The sequence below is a fragment of the Schistocerca gregaria genome, chromosome 1 (assembly GCF_023897955.1).
Source record: "Schistocerca gregaria isolate iqSchGreg1 chromosome 1, iqSchGreg1.2, whole genome shotgun sequence".
Lineage (NCBI taxonomy): Eukaryota > Metazoa > Arthropoda > Insecta > Orthoptera > Acrididae > Schistocerca > Schistocerca gregaria.
In genome coordinates, this window is record NC_064920.1 from 468,182,108 (window position 1) to 468,198,606 (window position 16,499).

Sequence of the window (16,499 nt, forward strand, 5' to 3'; positions counted from 1 at the left end):
TACCGTGTGGATATCAACGTAATATAAACACATAGATTCACGCATAAGAAACCAGCATTAGTTCCCTGTTCTCTGTGACAAGGAAACGAGTATAAAAAGTAGGTTGTGGTTTTGTTTGCAAAGAAGTGCTTATGGGATGAAAGCACTGCTTGAGATTATTCTGAGATGATGGCGGGATTGCTAAACATCTAGCATTTTAGGTTTCACGTGCCAGCCAGCCAGCTCTCCAGCAGCAGCAGCAGCCCTGGCCCCATCTGCGGCATTTCTGCCAGCCATCGCCAACGCCAGCAGGGTGGGACTCTGGTCCTCGTCTTCGTCCGGCCCCAGCTTCCCTTTTTTTCCCCTCTCCTTTTCGTGCTGTGCTGTTTTCGTTCATCCCTGTCATCATGTCAGCCCCCACCACTACTGCCACTACTACCACCACTGCCATTGTGTACACTTCGCCCTCCACCGCCACCATTACATGGTGTGCCCGGTCACCCCCCCCCCCCTTCCCATCCCTACTCTTCTAAGTCTCCCTTCGCCCTCATTCTTTGTCCCCCCTCCCCAGCTTCTTCCTCCCACTCCTCTCCCTCTGATCCTTTCCTCCCACTCTCCCAGCCTGTCACTGCAGCTCCAGCTAGGGTGGTGGCCCATCGAGCCACTGCCCACACCAAGCTCTCCCCAACGCCTTCACCATCACCGCCACTGCCGACACCGTCGCCTTCACCATCACCACCATCTACGGCGCCACCTACTGCGCCCATGCCGGGACCCGCCACCTCCCCATCGCTCCCGTCCCTCACGTCACCACCCACCCTTCTGCCGCCGTTAAACGCCCTAGTGGTGCCACCACCTCCTCCGCTCCCAAAAAGACTCTGCCCCATCCTCCTTCCCTCCCTCCCAGGATGCCATGGATGTCTCACAACCTGGCCCTGCTCCCTCCACCTCCTCCTCCTCCTCCTCCCCCCTCTTTATACAAATACCTCCTCTCCCATCCCGATCCTTCCATTCTTGAGGCCTGGAACCTCTCCCTCCTCCTCCGCCAACACTTCCCTGGTGCCCTCATCTCACTCCTCACTTCCAGACGGGACTCAGTTCTCATCTCCTCCCCCAGTTCCACCCACCATCCACCATACTGACATCCTCTCCTGCCTCCCCATTAACCGGTTTGGACACAACGCCTACCTCACCCCTGCTCCTTCTCCATCTCCTATCCACCAACCCCAACCCCCGCGTCACCCGCCGACCCTCACCACCGCGATCACTCAGCTTAGTCCGACGATCATGGAGGAGGAGGTGTTAGTGGAGCTCAAGGTGCATCTCTCGCTGGAGTTGCAGGCGGTCAACTGCATTTTTAACTCAGCCGGCCCCACTCGCTTTATGCGGTTTTTTTCTGAGGATGCTCCCTCCATTGACCGTCTGCTGAAGGAGGGTGCCCTCCTCTTCAACCAGCGCTATAAGGTCGACCCCTCCCGTTCCCCTCCTCAATCCCTGCACTGCCAGAGGTATCTGTGCCATAATGCGCACCCAATAGCTGAGTGCCGCGAGGCCCCCACCTGCCCGCATTGTCGGCAAAAGTGTAAAGCCCGAACCCCTCCAACCACTCCTGAACTCACCGTCCCTGTCCGTCCTCTGGACACCCGCACCCCTCCTGGCAATTCCCTTCGCCCCCCCGCCCCCCACCTCATCAGGTTCCTCACCATTGTCCTGCAAAACGTCCACCCTCTCCAGTACCCTCACACACTCCAACAGGTCTCCCTCGCCGCCCATTCCATCTTCCACCTAAAAATGTATGCCACCTACTTCCACAACCAGGCCCATTTCACCTTCTCCCTACTTGACACCCTCGTCTAAATCCTTGTCATGTCGCGACAGCACAGTATCCTATTCAACAACATCCGTTCCCTTGCCGCCAACAAGAACCTCTTCATGCACATCCTTGCAATCCACCGTGTTGATGCCTTCCTCCTCAATGAAACCTTCCTCCAACCCCACCACACCATCCACACTTTGCCCTACCTTCTCCACCACTCTGATAATCCCCTCCCAATTGCGCATGGCAGAGTTGCCATTGGCCACCACTGCCAGATCCTGGTTCGGCTCCAACCTCTCCTTCCCGACCCCACCAAACACCTGATCCTTAGTCTCTTCTTCCCCGGCCTTACCGTCACCTATGCCACCATCTATATCCGCCCTAACGCCCCTATTCCTTTCGACTTCCTCTTCTACATTGATCGTACCTTCTCCTCCTACGTGATTGCCGCCAACCTCAACATCCATACTCGCTCCACCACCCAGTTATGGCGGAGGCATCGGTTCCTCTCCACCCTCCAAGGCAACCTCGTCCCCATTCCCCAGCACACCCGCCTCGAATCCAACTCCACTCCTGATGTCATCCTCTCCTCCCCCAACCTCCTTGGCCGCATAGCGTTGGACATCCTGGACCCCATTGGTAGCGACCATCTCCCTGTCCTTCTCACCGTTTCAGATGGTCGTCGCCCCCGCCCTGACCCTCGTAATGACCCTCCCCCGAAGTACCTCCATGATTATTCCTGTGCCAACTGGAATGCCTTCCGGGATACCCTCTCCACCCAAGTCGAAGGCCACTCCTTCACCTACCACCACCCTGACGATGTTACCCGTGCTGCCTCCTTTCTCCAGCAAACCTTGTCTGAGGCTGTGGAGGCCCACATCCCTACTGTCGCCATCCACCCCCACTGTCCTACCTTACCACCACAGGCCGTCCTCCTCCGTGAATCCCACCATCTCTACCGTGCCTTCCTCCACACGTGTGATCCGGACACACTACGATGCCACCAGCAACTCCAGCGACACTTCCAAAACTTGCTCGTGGCTAAGAAATGCTGGGACTGGCGACAGGCATGCACCTGTTTAAATGCTACCCTACCTATAAACTTGTCCAAGTTCTGGTCAGCCTTCCGTCGCCTTACCAGAAGTAAACCCTCCCCCTACTATCCTCTTCTCCAAGACGATCACCCCTTCCCTGACACCCTTAGTAAGGCCAATCACTTTGCCTCCTACCTTACTGATGTCTTTTCCATCCCCAACGATCCCCAGTTCAATTACTCCCTCTTCCTGGACATCCGCGATCGAACTGACACCTCTGTCCCTCCCCTCGCACCTGGTTTCCAGTACTTCGACAACATTGCACATACGGAACTCAATGCCCCCATCACTACACAGGATCTCATTGCAACACTCCGCACAAAATGCAACACCACTCTTGGTCACGATTGTGTCACCTACCGCCATCTTTGTGAAGTTCCTGTCTCTTTCCTCTCCACCATGGCCAGGGTCTACAGTGTAGTCCTGTCCACCGGCTACTACCCGACCTGTGGAAAACCTCCCATATCCTGATGTTCCTTAAACTTGGTAAACCGCAGTCTGCCGTCTCCTCCTACTGTCCCATCAGCCTTACCTCGGTCTTCAGCAAGGTCCTGGAACCCATCCTCACCCGACGCATCAACCAGCATCTCTGCCAGCACCACCTCCTTCCCGTTACCCGGTGTGGCTTTTGGCCGTCCTTCTCCTCTGATGACCTCCTCCACCTCACTCATCTCCTTTCCGAACAGCTAAATTCCTGTCACTTCGCAATCTTCCTCTCCCTGGACCTATGACCGTGTATGGCATTCCGGTCTCCTCTTCAAGCTCCAAACCTTTGCCCTTCCCATTAACTGATCGGCTCCTTTCCCTCCCATCGACCTTCCTACATCACCATCCATAACACGGATTCCTACACCTTTTTTCCCTCCACCGGTGCGCCCCAAGGCTCCGTCCTCTCCCCCCTTCTGTACCGTTTGTATGCGGCGGACATGCCGCCGCCGTCACCCCCTGTCCACCATCTCCAGTGGTTGCTCAAGGTCAATTCCTCCAAAACTCAGGTGATCATTGCAGATAAAACCACCCCTTCCTTCCGCCTCCTTGATTTCTATCCCACCATCTATGGCTGTCCTATCGCCCTCACCCCCACTCTTAAGTACCTTGGCATCACCCTCGATTGTCACCTCTCCTGGACCCCCCATCTCTGGACAATTCAAGCCAAGGCACGCTCCTGACTCTGTCTCCTCAAGCTCCTTTCCGTCCATACGTGGGGTATGGACCCCTCCACCATCCTCCACACCTATAAATCCGTCATCCGCCCTATCCTCTGTTACGCCCATCCTGCCTGGATCTTCGCCCCCCCCCCCCCTACCTTTTACAAATCCCTTCAGATCCTTGAACGCCATGCTCTCCGCCTCACCTATTGCATCCGTCTCCCCTCCCCCATGCGGATCCTTTATGACCTCATCCTGTTTCCTCACCTCCTCCTTTTCCTTGAACAGATACGGATCCTGTACACCTCCCGAATACTTGATCCTCCTCACCCGCTTGTCTCCCCCATCGTCTCCCACCCCCGCCCACTGCCGCTCCTGTATTCCTACGTCCCACCCGGTCTCCATCTCTCCACCCTCCTTACCCTCTCCCAAGGTGGCTTCCACCAGCTCCCCCTCCCTGATGATGTCCTCTTCCCCTCCATCTACCCCTCCTACCAACTTTGATCCTCCCTCCCTTTTCCTGTGTTTGCTCCTTTAGGAAAAAAAAACCACATAAGAAGCACAGACATGTACTCTACACACAAAAGGGATCGGAGCCCCATTTGTGGTTCCGTAGACCACTGTGTTTCAGTCACTGTCGCCTGTTGCCACAATACGACCTTTATCTTTATAGTATTTTAAGTGGAGCAAGCAACTGCGAAGTTTATCAGTATCAGAGAAACGCTCTACCTTCTACATTGAAAGGTGGAACATATTGTCACTGATCCCAAATTTAATGTGTATTCCTTCCGCATACCTCTGTAATGTACACACTGATGGAAACATAAAACAGCATGCAGCTTATTTTTGTCTTTCCATCATACAGATGGTATGCTAATTTGGCGTAACAACAAGTAAAGGGCATCTTTTTTTAAAAAAAAAAATATCAGGCCCCTATAATCTTCAAAATTTGTTCGTCCTCCTTCACTTGATCCTTCTGATACAGTTTCTGTGGCTGTCTCTACTTAAAATAAGAGGTACTTTCCTTTTCCCGTAATAGGTTTACATGAAGTCTAGCGATCTACACATTCTGATACTCCACACGCATTTTCTAGACAGAAATAATTATCCTTAATTTTACCACTTCATCATCAAAGCAGGTCTGTGTTGACGGTTCAGGTGAATCTGGTACTAATATATGGAGAGCTGAACTGGCTTCTTCTGTGCCATACGAGTGTTTTAAAGCTTTAGACAGATTGTCGTATCTTCGTAGCAGGTTCCTTTTATCGTCTGTTGAGGTGGCTTATTTACTATATCAAACAATTTGGTTAACTGCATTCCACATTGTCTGCATTAATGAACTGGTTTTGTTCGACGTGTAGCGGCCAAAACTATACATTATTATAAAGGTAAATAGGGTCATTTTTCATAAGATGTTCTCATCTGCGATTCATTATCCGTTTTCTACTTCTAAAACGGAACATTAATCATCAATATACATGTAGTCTGCAAGCGAATCCTGATGATACAGTTTAGTAACATGATGGTATATACCTCTCAGAATACTTAGGAAACCTAAAAAAGACAGATGTTACCTTCTTTTTGTTGTTTCTGCAATTTATTGCCCTACACTTTGTTCCCATTCATAAAAACCATTGTACATCCCAAAGTAAACACCTATTCGCTCTCGCTTTCACGATCGCGCCGAACTCAACAGTTTAATTAACTTCTCATGGTTGGGATTCACAGTCATATAATATTTCTTAAAAGACATCATAGTCGCTGTTGACTGTATAAAATATTTATTATTACTATTGCAATTTCGGCCTTATGGACATTTTCAAGTAACACTGTAAAAGTTACATAAACACAAAAATACAAAAGTGAAGCACAGGGCGTATATACATAATAAAGCAAACATTTCATTAAGAAAGTAATTCAATTATAAAAATTGGAGAGCAATGTACATTACTTACATTACTATGTGACATGAGTACAGGTCGTCGTCAAAATGCAGCCTTTTGACTGTGAGAGTCCCACAAGATCCAATGAGTAGTGCAGTAATATCCCATATGCCTGGCTAGGCATACGTTTGATTAACTTCTCGTAGTTGGGATTCACAGTCATGTATGTCCATAAGACCGAAATTGGAATAGTAATAATAAATATTTTATACAGTCAATGGCGACTATGTCTTTTAAGAAATATTATATGACTGTGAATCGCAGGTAACTTTTGCAGTGTTACTTGAAAATAGCCATAAGTCCGAAATTGCAATAGTAATAATAAATATTTTATACGGTCAACGGCGACTATGATGTCTTTCAATAATTTAACTTACTGGCCGCTTGGCGCACTGCTGGGGCATTGGGCAACAAAACCGAGGAGAAGTGTCGCGATTGTTATGTTAGACTGTGGTATCGTGGAGTAACTTTCCTGCTGCTTAAAGGCTGATTCACACCACAGACTTACATTTTTTTACTAGAGTGGCAATATTGTATTATACAGTATCGTTTGTGTGACTGTAGCCAGTAGTTTAGAATGGCAGTATGGCGGTGATCGCAAAGGACTTGTGAACGGCTGTTTATTCACTAATAAAACACTTGTAAGAAAAGGGAATAAACTGAGACAACTACGCCATCTTCAGAATTTTGACACAATGGTCAACGCATGCATCGTGTTTGACTGTAATTTTTCATACAGCAGACGGAAGATAATGAAATACGCATTTTTGCTGTTTGCTGTATTTAAACCTAAACAATATCATTACAGTTTGTCTTACCCGAAATACTGGTAACATTTAACTTAAATAGTGTATGTCTATTTTACATGACTTACGCAGCTTAATGATGTGCTTTTAACCAGTTTTGATCAAATTAGGCTTTTCTCCGAATTGTATGCCCGTTATGAAAGTGTTCATATAAGTAAAACGTGTTATTCGTCGTTGATAAAAAGCGTCTTTATTCATTTGAGTGTTCCTACAAAAACCACAGCCTGCTTTAAACGTGCATATATGTAAATCGATGTTCTTCTCGTAACACGATTCTACGTCGTGTGTGTTAAACTGAACTAGTACGCAAATATTTGCTCAACTCAAGAAATTCTATAAGCTACCTCATAAAGCTTAAAATGCCGTTTCGTTTCTTATGGCGGCATTCACACAGGCCAGTGCGGAACGGAAGGGGCCTCATCGTCAATGTTTCTCAGGAAGAAAGTTTTGTTGTTGGCGTTGGAGTTGTTAATGGTTTGAGGAGGGGGGAAGGGACCTGTATTATCGTCTGCTAACATCGAAAGTTACGGTAATCTAATTTTGGAATGCACCTTCAGTAGTGGATTTATGGATTAGCGTCTTCTTATTCATTATTTTATAATTTTACTTCGTTTTAGTGACAAATTGCAAATGTTACATAACGATATGGATATTTTTTCCATTGAATGTTCTTCTCATGAGAGACCAGATTTTTTAAAGCGAAATTTGATTTGGGTTTTACAATAAGTGGATACACTGCATACGTGAAAACATAAACTGATGAAGCACTTTTCTGTAAATAAGATTTTATTAAGAGAAGAAGTAAGCTCTGTTTGAAGCAAAAACTACAGTTGCTTATGACCTTATTTGATACACAGTGGGGAAAAAATGGATAAAGTGAACGAGCTCTATGTATTCTGTAACACTGGACTCGCATTCGGGAGGACGACGGTTCAATCCCTTCTCCGGCCATCCGTGATTTCCCTACATCGCTTCAGGCAAATGCCGGGATGGTTCCTTTGAAAGGGCACGGCCGATTTCCTTCCCCGTCCTTCCCTCACCCGAGCTTGCGCTCCGTCTCTAATGACCTCGTTGTCGACGGGACGTTAAACACTAATCTCCTCCTCCTCCTGTATTCTGTAAAATATTGTTTTCATTTCTCAGCAATTTACCTTACAAACAGAGCATCTGTTATGAAGTTTGCTTTGGTCATTGGTGAGTGCACTATCAACAACAAGAAGAGTATGTACAAGTTAACAGTAAATATTGCAGTTAATTATTGCTAGTTTTCAGATACATAAAACCTGAGATAATACAGAGTATCAACCAGAAGGAAGTAACAAAAAAGTCAGGTAGACAGATAAAATATAAGAAAAGATAGTCCACACTTCAGTCCTTCAATGATTGCTTCTAACATTCGATTACTTGTGCCGGCACAAAGACCCCCCGTCCTCCCCTTTCTCCCAACCCTACCACAGATAGAGTGGACTTTCTGGTCTAAAGGGATATTTGTAGTATACAATTGTACCAACACTAGGCTGGGCTGGAGCTCATACAGGAGACACAGGCTGAGCGCCTGATTGCAGTGGAGGCTCGTCATTGGCACCATGGTCTCAATCTCGTCCACATTGTGTGGTGTAGAAGTCAGGCAATGATTGGAAACCTGACCCAAAGCTATATCATCTTTCTAGCAGATAGACAGGTTTAACTTGTTCCAAGGACATCATTATGTACACGCATCATAAAATTTTCCATCATGCCGGTTCTCAGAACTCCTGATGTAAATGTAAATGTTGTGTGACTAGGGCCTCCCATTGGGTAGACCATTCGCTGGGTGCAAGTCTTTCGATTTGACGCCACATCAGCGACTTGCGCGTCGATGGGTCTGAAATGATGATAATTAGGACAACACAACACCCAGTCCCTGAGTGGAGAAAATCTCTTAGCCCGCAGGGAATCGAACACAGGCCCTTCAGATTGACATTCTGTCATGCTGACCACTCACTACCGGGGGCGAACAAAACTCCTGATGGTAGACGTTGACTGTGGATATTGTATCACAGACACAGTCCTTTGACTGTTCAGAGATGTCACTAAACCCACCCAAAGACGTAAACAACCACGCATGAGCAGTGCCTGTTAGATGGAAGTGGGGGGGGGGGGGGGGCTGACAGCCAATCAGATCCAGTCATTCCACCAGGAAGGAGGTTCACGGCTCGTGTTGTCTGTAGCTCAACTATTCCTAGATGGTCAATACCGCAGTTTGATCGCGTCCGCGTTGTTACTTCGTCCCACGAAGGGACCTCAACAATTGAAGTGTGCAGGCATCTCGGAGTGAACCAAAGCAATGTTGTTCGGTCATGGAGGAGATACAGAGAGACAGGAACTGTCGATCACATGCCTCGCTCAGGCCGCCCAAGGGCTACTACTGCAGTGGATGACCACTATCTACGGATTATGGCTCGGAGGAGCTCTGACAGCAACGCCACCATGTTGAATAAGGCTTTTTGTGCAGCCACAGGACGTCGTGTTACAATTCAAACTGGGTGAAATAGGCTGCATGATGCGCAACTTCACTCAGCGTCCATGGCGAGGTCCATTTTTGCAACCATGACATCATGCAGCACATTACATATGGGCCCAAAAACATGCCAAACGAATCGCTCAGGATTGGTATCATGTTCTCTTCACCGATGAGTGTTGCATATGCCTTCAACCAGACACACTGTCCAGCGAGTGCAACAAGGTGGAGGTTCCCTGATGTTTTGGGGTGGCATTATGTGGGGCCAATATACACCACTGGTGGTCATGGAAGGCACCATAATGGCTGTATGATACGTGCATGCCATCCTCTGACCAGTAGTGCAACCATATTGGCAGCATATTGGCGAGGCATTCATCCTCATGGACAACAATTCGCGCCCCCATCATGCACATTTTGTGAATGATTTCCTTCAGGATAATGATGTAGCTCGGCTAGAGTCGCCAGCATGTCCTCCAGACATGAACCCTACCGAACATGCCTGGGATAGATTGAAAAGTGCTGTTTATGGACGATGTGACCCACCAACCACTCTGAGGGATCTACACCGAATCGCTGTTGAGGAGTGGGACAATCTGGACCAGCAGTGCCTTGATGAACTTGTGGATAGTATACCATGACGAATACAGGCATGCATCAATGCAAGAGGATGTACTACTGGGTAATAGAGGTATTGGTGTATACAGCAATCTGGACCACCACCTCTGAGGGTCTTGCTGTATGGTGGTACAAAATGCAGTGTGTGGGTTTCATGAGCAATAAAAACGGCGGAAATGGTGTTTATGTTGATCTCTATTCCAATTTTCAGTGCAGGTTGAGGAACTCTCGGAACCGAGGTGATGCAAAACTTTTTTTGATGTGTATATACCATTCACTAATATCATCAAAGAGTGTTCATCCCATGATAATACAAGATCAGGGCTTATGTACAGTTTTTGCAACACTGCCTGGACAGTGGTGGTTCATATTTCGGCATTGTGGTACTGCAGCACCCCTTATTTCCACTTAATATTATCGATAACATTTAGTATAATCATTCCTTTCTTTAATTCTTTATTTATAGTTTTACAATAGGCAGTATGATCCTTAACCTTAATGTCAGTAGCTCTCCTCCAGTTCATCAAAAAGATACAAAACTCTTTGCATGGGATGGTGTGCTTTGGAGTTACAGTGGCATAGTGTTTGGCTATTGTGTGCATCTGCACATAGGAAGCTGCACACGAAGCTGTGAGGGATAGAGAACACTGTTGCTCCTGCAGTGCTGACCCTGGCGTATATTTGATTCATTCTTTATGTTTTTTTTATTTTACAGAAAACTTTAATCATGACCTTAAATTACCAATAAATAAGTTACATGATTGCTTAATTTTTCACAGCTGTCTCTATATGAGTTTCAGTTCAGCAAAATGAACTTCAACACCAGGTATTCTCGTTTCTCATCTTGGTATAAGCAGCAACAAGAAATGTATTTGTAGCTCTATTTTTGAATGGTACCAACGAAAAGGTTGGCTCTGTGGCTGTAAAGTATAAAAATCTACTGTTTTGCTTTCTGTGGTTGTACCTGGAGGTGAAGTAACATGGACAAAAGATGGTTTTAGGAATATAAACAGCATGAAAGAAAAAACTGGTAAGTACAAGAAGTTAAAGATGCATGCAAATGATGTAGTTACACTATGTTTTTTAGGGACTGTAAGTATGAAGGAGAAACTTAGGCATAGAGACAAAGAGTAAAAATTTGATGGAGAAGCTCACCCACTTTTTCCAGCTATGAGCTGCCACTGACCTCACTGGTATCTGTATGCAACTTAACATGAAAACACATCTGTGCATCTTAGTGTTAAAATACATCTGGGTCTGTATGTTAGAATGCTGGTGGCAGACGAAATTTAGAGATGCAATACTTGACTTGCTGCAGAAGATATGAAGACTCTTATGGATGATATCCATTGCTTTAAAAATTCCGAAGGAAGTCTGACAGGTTCGCCAAACAAGAATTCTGCTGCAGAAACTCCAGTGTCAGGTTATGGCACACCATAGGCCGGTTCCTGAGACCTGTTTGTTGTACCTAGATTTCCACACTATGTCACCATCTATGTAGATTTATGCTTGTCAGATGGACAAGACAGTGTCGAAATAATGCGAGAAATCAGTGCCAAGACTGCGTTCTGTGATATCGCCTATTAGGAAAGCCACCTATAATGATTTATTGAAACCTATTTTCACCACCCTGGAGTGTTTACCAAATGTAAATGTTCTGGTGTTATTAGCAGTTGTTAACCAATAGTTGGCCAAAGACTTTTTTGTCCTGATATGCTGGAAGTAAACTAACATCTGATCCAGAATCAACAAGATGTGTGTGCAAAACACTTGTGGCAGTGACATACAAGTGATACAAATACAAGTGATGCACTGTACCCTACAAACTGCACCTGGTGTGGAGGTAGCCTGTGTCAAGGATGGGAGAGGGGGCTATGGAAAGGAGGCAGTTGGAAATGAAAGAGAGCAATAAAATTATCTTTTGACTATATTCTGACAATACAGTGTGCATTCTGGCTCATCCAGGCTGGACTGTAGGGTCGTTCTCCAGTACGAGTGATAATGCCCCTGTACACAGGCAGATGTAGCTGCTAACTTGCTTGCCAAGTGGATCTGCCCTAACCCATCTGCCTGTGTGAGTGTGATTGGTCCAGGTGTGTTGGACTGACCAGTGGACCTCTACCTTCTAGCCTCAACTGCTACCCGCCAACCAACACTCCAGTGGTGCAGCCAGGTAGGATCTGCCAAGCAGTCACCAGTGTCCACACAAAGTCGAACTGATCGGAGAGTGTTGTCATAAACCAATCAAGCATGAAGAGGCATTTTCAAGCGACATACAGTGATAGAAAGGGGATAAAAAGGTGGTTTACCTTCGAACTAGCCAGTGGGCAGTTGGGGAGGGCAGGAACAGAGGCAGATGAGCATCTACTCCATCTAAAAGTCATGAGTAGAAAACAAGAGATCATCTGCTCTGTCTCGAAGCTGGAAACCAAGAGAGCGAGTCCAGTGTTTCTGCTTCCCAAGACATGGCCAGCAGCAGCCAAATGACTCCTCTCTTACGCCTCCCTGTTGATTAGCCTGAAGCATGTGGACTTCAGAGCATTGAACAGAGCTGAAAACATATCAAGAGACAGGCCCGTTGTTCATGCAGGCACTACAACAACTTATGATGGTTGCAATTACATGCATGAAAATAAACTTTTAAAATGCTTAATGGAATATCAGTAAATCGCTCGAATAATCCAAACTACCTTGGCACCCTGTACAGTAGGCACAACACAACTTGGCACATTTCTGGGAGTGAGGAAGCTGGAGGAAGTCAGATGACTTAGCGGCAGTAGGAGTTGGTTCTACCTGTTGCCAAGCATAGCTAGAAAAAAATATAGTGTGCTGCGGCGATCTTGCATTTTATGGTGTAGCCATTGTGAGATGTATCCCTTCCAAGAGTACACGTGAAGAAGGGGCACAAAAAGTAATGGAAAAACAAGCTAGAAATGAAGATGGTTTAATAATTGCTCATTGGACGGCGCGCATTGTCACTAAATTTAAAGGAGAAAGTATGTGAGAGTGCATTGAAATGAAATGCGTATTTTAGAAAAGCTACACAAGGTCATAATTTCAGTCACATGATTATTTATTTCTCCACAAACTACAGACAAATGAAAACTACTTATAAAGTTGCTTAGCAGTCTGTTTATTACAGTTCTGATCCATGTTGGTAGTGTTCTTAGATTCTCCAGTCATGGCACAAAATTAAGACCCATAAAGAAATTCAAACCAGTGACACACATTTTAATTTCCCACCAGCATAGGGTGTGAGACATTCTTGATCTGAGAGAGTATTACGACTGGGTGCCATCGTATGTGGAGAGCAGAATCAAAACCCTGTGAGACCAGAAAGGGAAGAAGTGGGGTGCACATGGTTGCTAGGCGTGGACAAGAATCAGTTAATACTTTGCCAAAATTATATAACCACATGTGGAATTCATTGTGCTGGTATCAGAGGGAAGGGCCTACAATGAAAAGCTGCCTGAGTTAAAATGGGCAGCTGTACATTCAAGCCATGCTGTTGGGTACACCATTGGTCCTTTTTGGTAAATGAGTGCCTGCAAGTTATTTGCAAAATGCAATTCACGACCGACTCACTGAAATATGTCCATATATTGCCGCTGGAAAGCCATTGGGTTGCATCAGTTATGACTCTGGGTCCTCTTTAGAAAACACTGCACCTTCACTGAATGAGGAAACAAAATACTCATGAAGCCACTGTTACTATTGTTCAGTGCACACACACACACACACACACACACACACACACACACACACAGAATGGCGCCATCTACAGCTAGGAAAAATCTGACGGAAGTGTCTGTTTTCACATGTGGTGGTGAGGGAAAAGACACTGCTGTCAGCAGTTTCCTATTATGCAGAGGCTCTTTGGAGAAAGTTCAGGTGTGGCTGAGCAGAGTGTGGGGTATGAAATTTAGAATTTTGAGGCCCCACATAGTTTCCCCCTTAGTAGAGATGGATACTGGGGTGGCGATGTATGAGGGAGTCAGTCACAGATATGAATATCCGTGGGAGAGGTGCATGAAGACACTGATCTGGCTGCACTTTGTATGGACAATGCTCACCATGTTGGCAGAGTTGTGCAGCATCGTGGCATGCAGTGGGGAGAAGCAGCTGAGCCACTACTGGTGGCTGTGATGATGGGACAGTGGCATTGGGTGGGTGGTCATGGTTGACCTTGGCAGCAACTGCATTGATGCACAGTTATGGTGGCATGGTGTGTGGCAGGGTAATGCAGCTCGCTGCTACCACTGGCCATTGTATGACTGCAGTGGCCATGGCATATGGCTGTGACATGTGGTTGGCAGCAATGACAGCAAATGTCTACGGCAGGTGGGCAGAGTCGGGAGTCAGTCTGGGCTGCATTCTGTGTGTGGCCGCAGGTAGCAGCCAGAGCATGAGATGAACAGCTGGACCTGTACCTCAGGGAAGAAGGTGTTACATGGTGCAGTGATGGTTACAGGAGCACCACAGGCAGCGTGAGGAGCTCTGCTGTGGTGCAGTTTCACTTGATGCAGGGCAGCAGTGAGGAACTAGGCAGGCAGGGTATTGCCAACCACACACAGTGCGACCGGTATGTGTGCCTTAACGTGCATCGGAGTGCTCAGACATCAGGGAGTGCTACTGCTGACTCCACTGTCTGCTAGATGACCTGGTGGGATGCTGGTTCATAGCCAGGGGCATGCGTCGCTTCTTGGGTGTTGGGGGGCCATGTTCTGAGCTGCAGAGAGAGCTGCTCAGCTGACAGAGGATTGGTATGTCTGGCTCTATTGGTGCCAGTAGTGAAGCTTTGGCCTCAGTGTCGCATGTCATGCCTTCGGCGTTGGGTTCACTCAGGAATGACAGTGGGAGGGGTATCCAACAGGAGAAATGCGGCTACATCTGAGTTCCAGGCACTGGCGCTGTCAGGGCAGGCATTACTGTCGGCAGTGGCGTCTGTGGTGTCGGACGTTGGCAGGGACATCTCGACTGCCAGTGGTGCATCGGTGTTGTTGTTGATGAACACATAAGCTGGCTTTAGTCTGTGAATTGTCACTTCACTGCAACACAAGGTGAGGACCGAGTACTTGGGTGGTGCAGGGCCTGACAGTCATTGACACATAGTATCATGGGAGTGCACAATGCAAGGTTGCCACATTTGCGCGGTATTATGGGGATTGAAATGCATAAAGGGACTTTAGAAGAGACCAAAAGGTGTAATAGCGACTGTCTTCTCAGTATTCTCCAATGTGACCAGAATATGTGTAAAGGCTTTTGTGCAGTCTGCATGTGGTAAGGCCTGAAATGCCATTACTGTACCTGTGTAAAAGGGTGATGCATTAACAGTCAGGAACTGTTAATTTACTCAAATGCCGATAATCACCGCAAAAGCGCCAGGTGTCATCCTTCAAGGGAGATAAATAGAGTGCAGAGAAGCATGGGCTTTTTGAAGATCTCACAATTCCAGCGGTAATGAAGACTTCAATTTCTACCCATCTAAACTTGCTTCTGGCCAGCAAGAGATGGTGGATGTGTCACTGTACCAGCAGGCCTGGTGTGGTCCCGATATGGTATACTGTATTGTGTGTTGTGGCATGCTCCATGGGGGTCCCTGTGTGTGTGTGGGGGGGGGGGGGGGGAAGTGGAGCGGAAATTTGGAGAGGAGATCGGTGCAAGGACCAGAGTAGGACAGTTGCTTGAAGGTAAAGTAGGAGACAGGGCGAGTGGTTCAGGGTGCAGGGCAATGCCATGCACTGCTGAGCAGGCGATGCTGTGTGAGGTCGAAGAGGAGATTGAAGTTGGAAAGGAAATCCACACTGAGAATCAGGTCGATGATGTTGGTCACAATGAAATTCCAGAGAAACTCCTTACTGAGGTCAAGGTCAACATGACGGGTGGGGGGAGGGGGTATAGGAGGTGATGACAGAACTGTTTGTGGCAGCCGGCCGAAGTGGCCGTGCAGTTCTAGGCGCTGCATTCTGGAACTGCAAGACTGCTACGGTCGCAGGTTCGAATCCTGCCTCGGGCATGGATGTGTGTGATGTCCTTAGGTTAGTTAGGTTTAACTAGTTCTAAGTTCTAGGGTACCAATGACCTCAGATGTTGAGTCCCATAGTGCTCAGAGCCATTTGAACCATTTGAACCTGTTTGTGGCAATGAGCAGGAACAACGGTAAGAGCTTGGGAAGATGGACAAATCCTAACCAGTGTCAGTGAGATAGGACATGGGCAGTGTCAAGTATTGGTGGCATGATAAGAACAGATACTGTGAAATTGCAGAGCAACTGGGTGCACCTACCACCAGTCACTGACCGTGTTTGGGCGCTATGAACACAGCGGACGGCACTTGTCTGCATCACTGCCAAAGCACTCGTGGTACCAACACACAGGATCAGTGTCATGTGACTCCTTCTGCTGGCCGAAGCAGTGGACAAAGGCATGGAGACTGTCATGCATATGCGGCCATGGGTGCTGGCAGTCGCATGAGAAACATGGGTAGTGGCCTTGGGCTGTGAAGGGGGTCAGTTAAGTTGGTCATCTGACTGCTTAAGCGTGTCATGACCTGTGCTAAATCGGATTGTGTGTCCTGCAGCACAGATGGTGGTATC